The following is a 17,528-nucleotide window of genomic DNA, read 5'->3' as shown; positions in this document are numbered from 1 at the left end:
AAACATTCAACAAAAACGATTTAAGCTATGAAGAGTGCAACTTAAAATCTAGCACTACCTTAAAAAGTACATGTTAAATTGTCTTCAATTTTGTTGTCAAAAAACATTAAAAAAAACATTAAAAAGCAAATCATTCGACAAAGACATAACCGCAAAAAAATTCCGATACACGCGCAAGCCGTATCGCTTCTGACGTTTTCACTTGTCAAAAGCCGCCTGTTAACAGCAAACCGGGCCGCACCCTGCTAAACGGCAATTTCTTCATTATTTGGGGGCAGCGGAGATTCATCCCTCGGTCCGTCGCAATTTGCTCGACACTAACGCGTTTTCAAGGTCAAGAGGTTCATCGCAGGTCCGGCCGTTTACCGCTGGTAATTTGTCACATTCTGAGCGATTCCCGATTGCCTTGCCATCGTCCGCTGAAGAGTCTTAAGCACACCGATACGCAAGCAAACGACCTGGTCCGTTTGCTGTGAAAACAGTTTGTGCAGCGCTAAGCCAGATAACCCAAGGCGATTCTGCCACATTGGGACGAATTTGTAAGAGTAACAAAGTTTCTATGGCCCTTAAATCTGAGGTATGCGACTGTTTTAACTTTAACCGAACCTCAATTTCTTCTATGTAAACACGGCTAATGTATTTACTTTTTTAATTTGCAACATATAGCTTAAAGATAATCGAAACTCTGAAACAACTATTTATATCGAAATTTCTTTGAAACACACAACACATTAGCTTTGATTTTGCCTTGCTTGTATGGCATGTTTCAAAAGCTTTGCAGTATTTTATAGGACTTATTATAGCGATCCAACATTCGGCCGGAGTTTGTTTCCCATCAATTTTCCCGTCAACTCTTTATGACACCGACGTTGCAAGACCAAACCGGTGCCTAATCACGTCAGTTCAGCGGACCGAGCGAGATATTAATAAGGTCGCCGGCGTACAGCAAGCGGGCAATAACTTTATAAGGCCTTTCAACTAGCACGTCGAAAAGGCCGGACGGTCGTGGCCGTTTGTCGCTCGGAAGGAATTCGCGAAATCCGAAGTTTACGATTTGGCGCCTCGGCGTGGGGCGCTGGACCAACGCACAGGGCACACAGAAACGCAACAATCGGCAACATCGCAATAGAGAGGCGACGCTGTATGAAAACATCAGCACATTAAGGGCATTCCATATCTTTGGCGGGCGCTCCGAGTGTGGCACATTGCCGAGGATGGGCAATTATGGGCCCATTTTTGCGTAAGGACCTTTTTAAATAGCTTCAGGCTCCCTTTGTACACTTTATTTCAGCCTGGCGGGTGGGAATTGCGGAAAATTGCTGTTAGGGTGGCCGTGTAAAATGGTACGAATTGCAGCTTCATCCAATCAGCAGTGTTAAAATGACTCAAGTTAATGAATGACTTGTCTTAAGTGCACTTTAGTCACTGTTTTTAAATTACTCGACTTAACTTGTCTTGACTTTAGTCTTATTTATCTTAATTGTTAAAATAGTTTGCTGGTAGTATATTACGGTTTTGTTAACTTTAGTTGAGTGATTATTCGGACAGGTTTACCAATTTTAATACTTCAACGTTATATTATATTTATAGTTTTTTATATGAATGACATGACTTGAAGTTGGCTTGCTCTCACAATGACTTGACTGGGACTTGACTTGGGCAACGGATATCTTGAACTGGGACTTGACTTGTTGTTTTTGCAAAAGAGCAGCCTTACACGTAAGTTATTTTCCAAATGACTAGCATGGACTTAAGTCATTTCAAAACGACTTGTTTACAACACTGGCGGGCAGTGAAAAATGACGAGATTACAAGGCGGAAAAAGATAGACGACCGTTTGTGAAGCGGCTACATTTACTGTAAGAAGCCTACAATCAGGCCTTGTGTGGCTTGTTGACTTAGCACCCGGGTCCTCGGTAAATGCCAATGTCAACACTTGGCGACTATTGCGAGGCACCACAGGCGCGCTGATTGGAGGATTCACGCCGCCGGAATGAACGGAATCTCGGCGGCATATTTACGGAAAAGGCTCTTCTTTGCTGATGGCGATTATGCCGCTCCCTTTTTGTGGCAAGTCGGCGGGAGGGGCAGGTTTTAGAATCACAACGGGAGGCCGTTTTAAACTTGACAAGGCGGGAATTTTGGTTTGGAATGCCTTGCGACAAAGAGGGGGGACTTTGTACAGATATACTGATGCGGTACAATTGGTAGCATTTTCTAGGCGTACTGTAAATTCGAGTAAAATACAAATGTAAAACTAGCCAAACTCGGGTATTTAAAAAGTATTGATTGTGCAGTACTCGTTTGAACAAAAGCAAATAAGTCTGTTTGCTTTTGTTGCGTGTTTTTCTGATCTACAGGCATTATATGCCGCGCGAAATTGCTCGTTATCAAAAAAAAGCTGTACAATTTTGCAATTCGGTCGCTTTGATGCTGCAATTTGCACGTTCGAAGTTGCTTAACGGCAAGAGACAGCTTCAAACGGAATACACCGCGAGTCGGACAAGGCCGAATTACTTATTCAGGAAACGCACGCTCATAAATAAATAAATCGATCGATCAACGGTTTGCTGACATATGCAGTCAGTGCTATACGGTGACTGTGGGCCGCCCACAGACCGCTACTCAAACCGTTTGATTCCCGGTCGCGGCTGCTACGGGCCCCACTTGGCTTTGGAGATCAAGTAACGCAAGGCCCCGTTTTTCATGATCTAAGCGGCTTACGGGCGAACGTGCTGATCACAGGACACCGATGCCGGCCAATCGCTCACTTAGACTGGCTCAGCCGGCATCTGTTCAGCCTCGCGACCACCTTTGAAACAATTGGTTCGCTGTTTTCCAACCACGTGTATAAGTTCCAAGTTCGAAAAAACTACGGGGATCAATTGAATTTATAGCATAAGCATACTATATGGCAACATGATTAAGGTAATCCACAAGAGACAGTAAAACAAGGCGCCTATAACTTTTTAAATGCCGGCCAAACTTGACCGTTATTTTCTTTGTAGATCAATCAGCGCTTGGACGACAACTTGGTGTTGTGGTGCTGAGAAGTTGAGTGAGGTCAAAGTGTCAGCCATGGCGACGATTCTGTAATGTCTTTGATGGTTGTTGCTCGATAGTACTAACTATATGTGCGGTGTGCGGGTGTCGAAATTTGTGGAGTATTTTAATATCTCTTATCATACGAAATTCAGTTTGTTTACAAAACAAAACCTTTAAAATTTTTTTTTTTCGGTATAAAATAATATTTAAAAATTCTTTCTTGGGTGGAGTGTTTTTTTAACAGTGGCTAGAAATATATGAGAGATCGCCTTTTATGTTTAAATGAAAAGTCTAGTTATCATTCAAAAAACATGCTTTGGTCGATTTATTGTGCTTTTAAAAGTTTTTTTCTAAACCGAATTACATGCGTTGTTATAAATATTTAACAATATTTTTCCAATTTTAGAACGAAAAAGATATAGTTTTTCGCATTTGAATTATCGTTTGAACTGTGCGTTTTGATTCGTTTGAACATGATGGATTACAACGTGAGTGCTACTGGACCATATTGTCCACACGTCACGGGCCAGCGTATGTTAAGATCGCGCTTTAGCGATTTCATAAAAAAAGCTACAGCGAACCTAGTAATGAATTTCCCAACGAAAAAATGCGATTGCTGCAACTCGAAATGAGGGGTCTTCAAGTTTTGCAACCGAGTCCGGCTTTGGTGCAAGGTTTAAAGACGCGAGCGGCGTCCGTCAGACTTCGCTTTGGCCGGTGTCTGGTTTCAATTCCGGCCAACCAAAATGCGATTAAGCGATTTCGCGCGTCATCCAACGTAAGCCGAGGCGCCGCGTCAGACGCCTCGCTTTAAAGCTTAGGCTGCGCGACAAAGGACCCCGGGTCGACGCACCCGGCCCCCTGTACCCCGCGGTTGGGTGTCGAGGTAAAGGCTGCCCCAGTTTGGCGGCCCTCCGTTCCAGAATTCGTCGATTTCAATCCTAAGCGCGTAAGCAGTTACCGCACTTTGATAGCTCCACCTGCTCGAATGACGTGAGTGTTGATAAAAGGAAATTTCATGGCACTGGGAGCACACTAAAGGGAGGACTTTTGGCATTTCTAGAAAAAAGCTTTTAACAAAGAAGGTGTTTTGTTTATTGTTTCCTTGTTTTGGAGCATAACGGTTTGAGGTCGTAATAATATGTATAGAAAGAATATAAAAGCCCGTACAGAGATAGGTTTCGTTTTAAAAAATCGAATAACTCTTTTTTTATTTTCAACATGAAACTTTTGGATGGGCTTTGATATTATTACTACGTTTTCCATGTTTTGTAATATAGAAAATTGGCAGAATCATTGCTAAACACACTGATGTTAAATTAGAATTACGTATACCCGCAAAAGCAATGGTTTGATTCACACTAAATAATAAACAGACTCTTGACAATTTTATCAAACATTGGAAACTGACAACTGTGCATTTAAAATTACAATTGAAATCGTATTTGAAGCAATACACTTAATGTTATCTTCAGTTTCGCAGACGAACGGGAACTTACTTTTTGTTTATTTCCTGTATTGCACAAACGAAGGCCTGTTTAAATACATACGTTGCCCACGGGATCGCAATAACGCGACTTGTTAATGATTTATGAGCAGTTTCTCGGCACACAAAGAGAGCGTATATCTATAGCGTGGGTTTCGGCTCAAATCGATCTAAATCGGATTTTCCCGTCGGTGTGTCCAATCTGATTGCTTTGGGCGCAATTTGGACATATGCGAAAGCAATAGAATAGATAAGCATATGCACGAAATAGATAACCATATGCACAGTAGAACGTAACAACAAATATATGAAGTGTCCTAAATGCATATTTTATAGATGCTGTTTCCTTAATGATGCCCGATTACCGAGTGGCAACTAAAATTTGCAATTGGGTTTAAAGTTTTAAACTTATAGCATTTTAGACAAGCCTCTGTGCAAAGTTTAAAATATATCAGCAAACCTTAGGAAAAGTAAGCTTTTTCAAAGTGTGCTAATAAGCGTTGCCCTGCTTCCGCGCTGCGGTAAGTCGTAGCAACGGGTATTTGGGTCGCAACTATTTAACTACTACTGCTTACTGCTTAGGGGAGAACGATAAACCGTGAAATACCAACAACGATAAAGTTGAATCAACGACATTCCAGCATACCTACAGTCAATGTAAATGATTGCCTTGTAGGGTCAAGGCGTGATTCACACAAGCGAACAACACTATTAACGTGCTATATGTTGTGGTGTCGTTGTGGAGACGAATCCGGTTTTGTCACGCGGCGTAAAACCTTTATTGGGGCGGAGCAAATAAAGTGGCCCGATGTGTACCCATGAAATAATTAAAACCGTGCGACACACAAGGGTCGCCACGGGCGCGAAGTGTAGCTTGCTATTTAACAACTTATTGTGCAAGGTCTATAAGCTTTTGAATTGGGGTGTTTTGCGGTGGGGAGAAAGTGGTTTGCTGACTTTCGTTTGGATCGAATTTGTTCACACTGTTGCATGTGCTTGACGTTTAACTTGGAACTTGTAATAAAGCACGATTACTATTAATTGCGAGGCACTGGCTTGAATTCATTGATAAAAAACGTACAGTGAACGCCACAATCTTCTTTTAGTCAAGTTTACTGTATAGGGTAATTTCGCGAAAACGAAGTAAAAACTATTTACAATGTAGTCTGTTTTTGCAATTTGGAATATTTGACTTTTATTTTAGGAGAGTAGTTCCCAACCTCGGTGTCGGATCACCAAGGGGGTCCTAAGAGGTTGTCTGGGGGTTAAATTTTTAACGTGTACTTATTATTGCACACTCTTGAATGCGTAATACAGCTGGACATACACAAACGTCTGGATACTGACTTGAGTTGCGTTGTGCGTAAATCTAAACACAATAGTTTTAGTAATAGAATTTACTTCTGATATAATTTATACCTTCCAATTTATCGTTTAATAGATATGCACAGGGGCCAGTTTTAGCGCCCATTATTGACATAATAGCACGTTTTTGTTAAGAGATAACACGATACATTGTCCCGAACATTTGAACCTGGCCCGAAGCCTTAATGGTCTCGTGAAACGGCAGAAATGAGCTGACGCAAACGTTTAAAGACTGCCGATTTAACGAGGACCTTCAAATCCCATATAAACCACCGATTTTCGCGCAAGGTTCGCAAAACGAAATTACCTCCAGTTACGACCGGGCGACGCGAACCGGTGTTTGTTTGCTTAAAAGTCACTTCCTGCTTAAGCCGATGGTCTTCCAGAAACCGACCAGGCCAAATGACGTCAAGCGATGTTTGGACTTGCCTAATAATCGCTCGTCTAAGTCATTTATCTGGTGATCATTGCCAGGGCCGTGCCCGTTATTAACTGACTTAATTGAAAATACAAGATGCACCCGAGGCTCGTTTTCCTCGTGACCTACATCAGCAGGCAATTTAGTACAGGGTTTAAGTCTTTAACGATTATTCCAAATTTATCAAGCTAAGTAGTGGTTCTTAACCTTTTCAGTGTCAGTTCTTTTGAAAAGTACTTAATGCACCTCAATTACACCTTTCGTAATATATGCTACGTTGTAACCTGCGATCGTTATAAAGTTGTGACCTATACTTGTGACGTTATGGCCTGCTTTAACTACTAATAACTTCCATTCTAAAAAATCTGCAAGCAAATGAAGTGAATAATTCTATTCCCCTTTTGTACTATATTTACCGTTTATGATCAATTACAAATAACTTGCAAATGAAGCGAAAAATTGAAGTAAAAAAACAAACTATAAACAATTATGAAGAAAGGATATTTTTCGCTATGCAACATTTTAGGATAGCAAATCGTATTATTTACATTATTAGCCTAATTTAACTGTCAAATCACCCCCTAAAAGGTTTTTGTAAAATTTATTCGATTGATTTAATTTTAAAAGGAGTTACAGAAAAACTTTTCCAATTTGTTTACATTTTTGCTAGCTTAACAGATCACAAAATCTACTGTTGGGTGTCCTGCGGCCTCAAGATAATGAGAAGGTCAACTCAGGTGGTCTTACCATCGAATCAAAGGTATTCGGTTGGTCGTGACTTGGTCCTTCCCAAATTGCCGAGTCGTGCCGGCTTGTCGTTTAATTGGGTTCGGTCCCGGGCCTACTTCAAAAGATTTGCCCAACGCATTGTTTACCTTGTAGGCATGTAGCTGTGTTGTTTCGTCGTTGGTCTGAAAATTTGCAGCCGAGGTTTGACACAAACAAGTTAAGTGCGCTTTATTGTAACTTCAAAGTCGTAAATCGCCACCGCAACGACGTTATTGGAAACTGTAATAGCTTTCAAGTTTTATTTTGTTTGTCACCTACGCAGTGTACTTAACTTAGGTTGTAGTTAATTCTTGCGAAATGTATCAACCATTATTGTCCTAACTATTCTACCTTGGCAGCTTGTCTGTTCAACAAGGGTCATCAATATAAGTTATAGGACTACAGTGCTGGAAACTAGTCACTTTGATATGACTTATGTGCGAGACAAGTCGTCTTTTTCAAAGTCAAATCATTTTCAACACATAAGAAAATAAAAACACAAATGTGAAGTGAAGTAATTCTGCCCAAAAGAGTTAAGTCAAGTCAAGTCAATTGAAAATGACCAAACTTTACGTTCTAGCGTGCGATTAGACGCACGGCACACTTGAGCTAAAATGATTCTATCAAAATAGGGCTTAACCGAACAGAAACATAATTATGATTTTTTGTTTTCGTTGATTGAATAATTAGGCAAAAATACAGTTTAGAGGGGAAACATGGCCCCGTTTACTACCCCTTGGATTCGCCTCTGATCAAGGCATGTTCCCATTTATTTGACCGATGTAGCGTCAACGGCTAAAGCAGCTCGGGTGGGAATTGGTGACTATTGTTGGTGACTTTTGCGGCGAGCGCCGGCCCGACTACAAAGGGCGAGGTGCCGCGCGGTCGACGTTTGAGGAAATCTGCTGTCGCGATTTGTCTCCGCTAACACAGGGATCGTGGTTGCCCGGCGCTCTGAAAACGGATCTGGCACGCCGAGGCAACTTGCAACTTTACAACGTTAACAGATTGTGAAATCCTATCGGATACTAAATGAGGTCTCTTCTACGGCCAAATTATCAAAAATGCAAAAATTAATAAAAATGAATTTTGACGAATTATCAAAAATGATTTTGAAGCTCAAAGGTGGTTTAATGAAAAATTTAGGTTGTTCCCCTTCTTATTTTCTAAGAAGATTCAGAATTTTGAAATTTTAACGGTGTTGTTAAGTTAGTGTGTTCTCCGCTTAAAACTGTTAAACAACAGGACAAAAAGTTCTGGCGAAGACATGAAACACTTGTTTTGTCGTAATTGACGAAACTTGTACGTTAAGCCAATCGCTAAAAATAACTATATACTATATATGCTTTGATCAAAGTTAGTTCTAATTTTGTAACTTGATATAGGCAATGTCCCACTGGGAGTGTTATGTCCTTTAGCCAATTTAAAAATAAACGTCCTATATTTGGCTGCGTATAAAATCGCTATTTAACAAGCTCCATTGGGATAAAACATGTCGCGAAAATGCCTCCAAACTGCGAAAAACGATAGATACCATTAACTTTCGGCGGAAAAAGGTGTACCTCAAACGACTGTGAGTGATTACGATATTTGAACGATTTTTCGCTTGTAAACGCCCCACGATCAAACGTCTCCACTCCGACAAGGTGTTCCTTTTTGCGCAAGCAATCGAGTTGATGTATCTGGGGCGGTACCGAAAGACGAATGCGACTAGCAAATAACATCAAGCGCGTTATCGACGTGGGCGACCGGCGAAAGCTGGTATTCGAAATGCTATACGTTTAAACTGTGTTTGTCCTCACGTGTTGTGTGCCTTTTGGGTTCGAGTCTTTTCAAGGCCGGAATCAGGCTTAGAATTGGACCCTTACACAGTAGCACTTGTAAACAGTTTATATTTAAAAAAAAACATACCTTTCAAATTTAATAGGTAGCCTACTTTTTTATGATTCTGTTTTAGTATGTAGCCTACCTGATTTCTGTTATCTTATGAACCTAATTGACCTGCCGCTTTGAAAGTGCCATCTTTATTTAAATTTTATTTACAGAGTTAAGGGCATTAAGGTTAAGGGTTTGGCTACAAGAGCCGTAACTCTATAATCCTAAATTATAGAGACTACCTGTTAATTTAACAACGTGTAACTAAACAGACTAAAACAGCAGTTCGGTAACCTTATGTTGATGCGCAGTTGTTAATTCCAAAAGCAAAATCGTTTTACAATTCTTTGTAAAACTTGACGAGTCAGAATTCGTAGGCCGCATTTAAAAGTTAGCACGTGCTATAAAAGTATTAAAAATTATTTTATGCAAATAGGAGGTATTTGGTTGCGTGTTGCAGTAAGATTTGCTTCTTGCGCTCTTACAAAATGCCAAACAAAAATGGACTAAATAGTATTATCATTCAAAAAGGCCAAAAAACCGGAGAAACTAGTGTTTTAAATATTTGCTTTTGCTTTCTAATTTCACACATGGCAAGTTTTCAAATAATTCAGGACTCTCTCTCTCTATGTATTTCAATGTTAAGGCTTACTTAAACAATTGATTTTTCAAGTAATTTCGTATTTCCTTGGCATTAAGCCTTTTCCCGGTCCCTCGTAACAACAACCATAACAGATTTATTTCGATTGTCTTCGATTTCGACGTCATAATACGCGGCACGTGCCGGCTGCCAAATCCGGAAAGACGCGCCATTAGAAATCTGTCAATGCGAACGTGATGTCATTATCACGTCATAAAGAGATATATGCTCCCTGTAGGTAACGGCTTGTGTCGTCGCTAATCCGCACTTATCGCATTTCAGATACATTTGTAACATTTTAATTACATCTTATTCTGAAAGCTTTCGAAAAACAGAGTAAATTAATTTACTGTTTTATTTTAGGAATAGTTCGTAATTATTCAGTTCGTAATTTCGTTTTTTAAAATGTAAACCTGCTTATTGTGCCCTATGTGGGATTAAGCTATATGCCATTCAGTTTGAAGCTTTAGAAGTTTTTGGGCTTCTGGATTTCTATTGATATTTCCAAACTTTATTGTTTCAGTTTAAAAAAATATATATACATTTGATAATGCCTCATTACTAAAAGCAAATGCCAAGCGTGTAATAAACAACAAAGTTAAACAGTGTAATAATATGTGTCACGATTGGTAATTAGTAGTATATTTCGTAAATTGTGCGAAAAATACAATGGTCTAAATGTTCGCACGATTTTTTGATTTGTCCAAGGCCGAATGTACGTATAGATATACCGTTTTCTAATATAGAAACATGTTCACTCATTGTTCCGTAACCGTGTATTGACTTTTTTCCGCACCGAATATGAACAACTCAACACTCTGCCATGGTCTTCATAAGATATGCTGTTTAAGATATCCTTTTAGCCTTTATGGCCAACGGACAATGTTTTCAATCAGCGTAAGTGTTCCCGGACTCAAGTAATAATGGTTTATCCTTTAAATTTAAGTAACAGTTTAAAAAAAAACAGGCTTAAAGGCAACTAAGCAATTTATTCGTTGTGGCGATCAACAAATTCATCAATTAGAGTTTAAGATGGTTGAATCAAGCGGAAATAACGCCAAAACTAACAAAAATTAGAATGGGTTTTAGATCAGTTTTGGCACGGATGTGGTCATTCGTTCATCATACTATGGGTGAAAGAAAAAAAAATCTTACCATAAACATGAAAACACATCCAGGTAACGTCACAAAAATACGTCATTAGTTTAAAACAAGTAACCTCAAGAGACCTATGAGGTTATCATTCGATGTCGTCCACCAATTTGCCACTGAAATCTAGTTTGGGGGTTGGTCTGGTAAAAAGACTATTTTTTACCGAAACGCCATTCCCGACCGCTTATTTATACATAACGGAGTAAGCTCATTAGCGGCTCTAAATATTTCGCGATCCAATTGAGCACCAAAAGTGGACGCTAAACGCTCACATTCGACGCAGTTAAAGCTGTATTTACGCCAGGAAGAAGAAATTTCCCCCAGCCGTTTCGGCCCAGGCGACTGCACCTGTTATTACTCTACTGTAGACTTGATCCCGCACGCACACGGCTTGTAATAAAGGGATTACGTGGCGCTGGGCCGCGGGTAAACGCTCTGGGTCCAAGGCGGTAGTTTACACCCCGTCGTCTTGCCGTAACTCGCACGCAACGTTTACTCGCGCTTAGGTCGGGTATTACGACTCTATTCCTGGCCAGCTTGTTTTTCTCTTCGTCGCGGTTTTGCTGCGAATTATCCGGGTTTGCACGAGACGGTCGGAACATCTTCTCCCGAAAAGGGGAGAGGCTAATTTGGCCTCTTCCAGACATTCACAAATTTTGGTGAAAACGTACACACGCTATTTATTTAGAAAAACATTATGGATAACTATATAATTATAATTAATGTTGAATTCCATAGACGGTGTAGGATGTAAAAAAATCTGGTTGCAATTTTTTTGTGTGTATTTGGTTAAGTTTACTTGTTTTATTTGTTATTTTTTCGCTTCTAAGAGTTGGCTTGTAATTGACTTATTATGGCAATAGCTTGGACTGTGATTTGACTAGGACACTAGTTTAAAAATGACTTGTTTACAACACACTTAATGTCTAAAAAGGAAAATTATTACAATTAGTTTAGTTTGATGACCTAGGTCGTCTCCTAATCGCTGCACAGACAATGTATTTTATTCCTATTTTATTGGACAAGGTAAACCCGAACAGCTTCACAATTCAATGCGTGTTGTTCTTTGTGGCGTACTTTATAGCGTGTCAGTTGCGCCGTCAACATTTCTAGCCTTTATCAAAAAGGACATGAGCGATTTACCAGTTATGGCACTCCCCTTTCCGTTTAAAGGCTCTCAATTGCGACCAATACATCGGACCTATACTTGGACCGAAAGCGGTGGTCGGTCGCGTGTCAGCGAAAACAAAGCGCAGAGCTCTCGTTTTAATGTCGCCAGGTGCGACGTCAATTTCACGCCATAGCAAAAGCAATAGAACGATGCGCGCGAGTGTTAACGAATCGAAGTGAGACGCAGCCCCAATCGAATTAGTACGTCACGGCGCCCTGAAAATAACCGACTGCTGCTATGGGCGACGGAGAGCGCACCTCATACAATACATTCGTGGAGACCCCGAAAACATCCGATAAAAGTTGTCACACACAAGTACACTCTGGGGCAGTGTTTCCCAACCTGTTGGTCGCGACACAAAATTGCACCGACGTTTGATTTATTTTGGTCGCCGACCGCACTATTTCACATGTTTAGATTGTTTGAGATCTTTCTAAGAGCTAGTTCTCTCCAAGAATTGAAGAAAATTGCGGATGCAACAAGAAGACATGGGCACATGGCTGATAGTAATTAAACTGGAATTTACGCTATTTGTTATTGTGTTTTGTTTACTAAAATACAGTGAAGATACTTGGGTTTTCGAAGCTTTCACTGTTATAAAGCTACATTGTTGCGCTTGATATTTGGGTCGCTTGGGTAAAAGGTTGGGAAACACTGGTCTATGGGGTGCGCAACTGTGCAGCAAAACTTGTGTGTCGCACACTTACCGAAGCAATAAAACTGAACAAAGCGTGTGAAAATTGGAAGATGATAAAGACAAAATAAATCTTAAACGTTTATTTTAGAAAAATTTCATCGTGAACTTACAAATTTACGGGTTTGCTTTTTTATTTAGGACTCTTTTTAATCAGCCTTACAATATCCTTAAAAAACAAGTATGGGAAACTCTCTGCGAGATTACATCACGCGCAATATTGGTTTGTCATACCTATACTTGCTTTAAGGTGGGCCATGACCAAAAATAGGGGCGATTTGGCGACGAAAGAAACGAGACACCTGTCTGCTTGCGCTTGATTCGTAATTGTACTTCGACGTGGTGTGTCACCTGGCGACAAATGCCTTTTTGGACACCGATAAAGGGTGTTTCCGTCGCGAAACCGGGCAGCATTATAATATTTGTGATCTATTTCGTGGTAATTGCGTTTCAAACTGTATACTTTATAAGGGATGGGCGGATGCCTTTAGAACAGTCGCGACTTTTCCCCTTAACGATCCTATGGGTACTCCTGTCGAATTGCCCAACAATTTAGGTTTTTTTTTGTGACTTGCACTATATTTTTTGATTGATCGTGTCAAAATAAAAATAAATGACGTACGCGAGGTTTTAATTTTAATTTTTTATTGCAAATTTACAATTATTTCTGCTATGCTGGTAAAAAGGCGAGGTCGGTAAAGTGATTGATTAAATTGATGAATATTAATCCAACTACTTTTCTATGTTTAGTAATAAAGTGATTTTAAAATGTCTGAAGTCCCAGTTGAGTTTTTTTTTAAAACAAGTTCCAGTCCAAGTCTTATGAGAGCAAGTCAACTTCAAGTTATGTCATTGGCATCAAATATAAAGCGTTAAATTATTAAAATTGGTAAATACATGTTAGAAAAAAAAATCAACTAAAACTAACAAAATCGGATTGTACAACAAGTTTTACGTGTATAAATAGAGATAAATAACCCAATTTTATCGAAAATTATTTAAAGTTATTTGATACAATGGCATTGACTTAAATCTATTACAACACAGTATTTGTCGTTAAAAATTATTTTTATTGATTAGGCCCAATATTAAAATGGTGATAATTAGACAATTGTGTTTTAAACTTTGGTCTTAACCACGTACGCAAGAGAAGCTTGCTGTGGCAACCCGTTAGCTAACCAGGGAAGCTGTTGGCGTTCCTATTCGTATGCGCCTTTTTGTATTTCCATCCCTATTGTGTGCTTATCCTAGAACACAGTGCGTCACACTTTTATTAAGGCCTTTTGTATTTAGCAATAAAAATCCAGCGGTCGTGGCAATAAAAGAAACCCTAAAACCGGCTTAACTTTGTTATTTGGACGTGTTTTGAGACTCGATTTTTCCAGCGTAGGCCAACGATCTCGTGTGACGCGAGAACGCGAAAGCTGCTATTTGTTCCCCTCATCACAAACTGAAGGACAAACGGCGCCGCCACCCCCGCTGTCTGTTTGTGGGTGGACAACGGTCAGGTCTAAATTTAGAAGGCCACCTCGGAATGCCGGCGCTGGCATTTGGGCGCGATGCTTGGCCTAGTAATCGCATCTCAGGACTCTGATTTGTTTCTCACGCTATTCGGTTTCGCGAGTAGCGCAGTCTTAACGCCGCTTGGAAGCAGTTTTCTTGATTGAGCTGCTCGGTTCAAGTTGAAAACGCGCGCCCCCGCAATATTTCATGTGATGGGCCTCTTTTTGTTTGAAGTAGGCGCGATTTGGTGAACGACGTGTACTATAATCCCCCCCCCCCCAAAAAAAAAAATAAGTCTGATGAATGGCGATCAAAGCTAAGGAACAAGATAAATATGGGTTTTCCATGAGCATACACTGTAGCAAGTGTGGGCGTTACCTTTGAAATTCGAAGTCGTAAAACTTGATCAAAGCTGGAAACGTCGATTTGCAACATGCTAATGTGGATTGAGTGCCGTCGAAAATCCATATCCTAAAATAATTTGCGACCCAATTTTCCGAACACAATATCCCAAAAATTGTCTTTCTAGTCATCTGTATTGAAGTTCAGCATTGACAGATCATAAAACAGCTTCTATGTATTACAAAGCCCCCCAAAATGCCACAGATAAACTTAACATAAACTCTTATGGCGAGCACAGGACCTTATAAATGATCGCAAGTTGCGTGCGGGCCCGCCCGGGATAAAAATAGCCTCCTCGCATGCTATTTGTGTGCGCTTGTCGTCGAATAATGACGTTCTTGTTGCGGAAACGCAACCTACAATTCCGGCAGAAGCCTTGCCGCTCGAATGGCACGCCAAAAAGCGGCTCGTGTACTGCTACAAGCCACAATAAGCCCCTTAGCCCGGCTGTTTGCTCAATAACATAGCTTGCGGTTTACCCGATAAGCACAGTTCTACGGCAAACACCAGTCGTTGAGGTGTGTAGCCCTTTGTGTCCTACCTGCTGAATCCCTGCTGCGCTGCAATGCATGTTACCACTGTTTTTGTTGCAGTTTTGAACACGTTTTCGAGGCGAAGTGAATTGCCTGAGCTGACAGCATTTGTACAATTGATGTTGAAAATGAATAAAGAGTTATGCGAAACGTTCAAAAAGATACCTACTTCTGTATGGGCTTTGATATCTCTATTACGTCAATTGTACAATGATCGGGATCGGTTGTTATACATTTTATACAAGAACTTCTTGACTTGAAATTGTTTTTAAACTATCGGTAAACTAGCCGAATGTGACCTAAAAAGACGGGCAAACAAAGTGAGCCGTCAATATATTGGGGAAGTAAACTGTTCATTAGAATGCCTGTATATTAATGCACTGCGATTAAAAAGAAGAACTATCAGGCAGTGTATTTATTTTTGATGTGTTATTATGTGACGATATTTGGATCGCATTGGTCACGCTAACCAACCAGTTCTTAAAGGGGTTCGAGCTCTACAATAAAATATTTTTTTAAAGCTACAAAAATATTTTTCTAAAGTACAGTAATTTAAAAAGTTGAATTCGACGCTTTGTGTTAATTCTGCTTTTGAGCTGTTTGAGTTTCTCAAAATAACATATACCGGTATGCGTAGTTGAAGTAACTGCAAAATGGTTCATGATTTGGCGCTAACAAGATTTTAAACTTTTTGGCCCTAACAAGATTTTAAACTTTCAATTTTCAATAGTTTCTCAATGTTTTGGTGCTTTCTATCTGTTGTTTACTTTGTGAGAACGACGTTAGCTTTGTTTAGAACGATCTAGAACAGTCGATGGAGATCTTTATTGTGCACAGGGATTGGCCACCAGGTGGTGCCCTCCACCGAACTATATTTTTTACCAATTTCAACAAAATAATTTCTTTCCAGTTTTGTAGAGAATTTTGAGCTCTAAGTCTCTCTGCATCCAATAATTTAGGTTTTATTATGATTAAAAAAACACAATTATCAGAGTTTTATTTAGTGTGATGAATTTAGGTAAACCTATATCGGACCCAATTATTTCATTTAGCCTTATTTGTTTACAATAATGAATTTAGGTATTTATTTATTAGAGTGAAATTAGATAGACCTATATCGGACTTCAAGTATTTTAGCAATAAAACTGTGTTTTAAAAAATAGGGGTGAGAAAACTCTGTGTTTAAAATTAGTTCTTCCAGCACACATCAGCCTTTAATGCAGATTTTTAGCCAACAAAAATGTTTTCTTATATTTACTTATACCTATGCGAGAGGAAACAGCACATAACTTACTATTTACGTAGTAATGTATGGCCGCAAAATGCCCCTGTCAAATTTAGTCTGACACATCATTATTTGCATTCCTTTAAAAGGGAAGTGTTGCATGATGTAACAACACCACAGTTGTTAACTTCTTAATGACGTTGTATTCTAAAGATTTAGGCATAAACCTCTATTGCCACCAAGTGGCTGTTTCGTACCATAACATATACTTTACGATACGTAGCTGGTCTGTTGTAGCAGTGAATGCCGAAGGGGTGTAGGAGTGAATGCCAGCCCGTACTACCATTTCGCCTCCTCTAATATACAACTTGATAGAACGCTTGAAGATTGAAACGTGCATTGTAACTTACTACTACAAAATTGCAATGACTGATTGTTACTATCAACTTCGGCGCAAGACAAATGGGTTGTAGCAGTAAAATATATAGATAACAAAGAAAGTCAACGTTAAAGCCGAAGTATAAATGGAAACCACTTTTTACATGTTTATACTAAGACCAGGGATGGCGAACCTTTTTATCGCGCGGGTCACAAACTCGTCCTTATTCCTTTCAAAATTCACAAGTCGGTCATATATTTAACTTCTATGCTAGTGTTATGCAAAACATTGCTGCTGCGTCGTTTCAAGTCTTATTTATCTGGGTTAGTAATTCAAGGTTTTTGGACGATTTCCAAAACGGATTCTCCCGAATATCAAGAACCTAAATAGCAAACAAATGCTGCGACTTATGCATTTTAAATGGGATTGCAGGAGTTCAGCAGAAAGCTTTTCGGTATGGTTTAACAAGGACTTTTAGTCCGCGAGCTTTTAATTTTCCACCCTTTAAGTTTTACAGCGATGTCTGCTTTTCTGCACGCATTTGTTAAAGTGCAGTTAATGTAGGCATCCTCATTACCCCTAAAACACTTTTGCATAACTAACAGAATAGGGAGTCCTGATTTAAACAGTATAGCGCTATCTAACGAAGAATTGTTTTTTACATTTATCCTTTCCTGAAAATGATGATAACATTTTGGTATTTCTGGAGTTTCGCTTGCTATCTGTGGTGCATTGTTGGTCAACATATCGACAAATAAAATTATGAATCTCCTATAACTAGGTGCGTCACCATTCAGCAATCATTTCCCAAAGGGTCACTAGGACAAAAGTTTAGGAACCACTGTATTACCGTAATTCAATGATAAGGCGTT

This window comes from Ascidiella aspersa, chromosome 7, assembly GCF_963924565.1.
Source record: "Ascidiella aspersa chromosome 7, kaAscAspe10.2, whole genome shotgun sequence".
Classification (NCBI taxonomy): domain Eukaryota; kingdom Metazoa; phylum Chordata; class Ascidiacea; order Phlebobranchia; family Ascidiidae; genus Ascidiella; species Ascidiella aspersa.
This window is presented reverse-complemented; position numbering follows the sequence as displayed.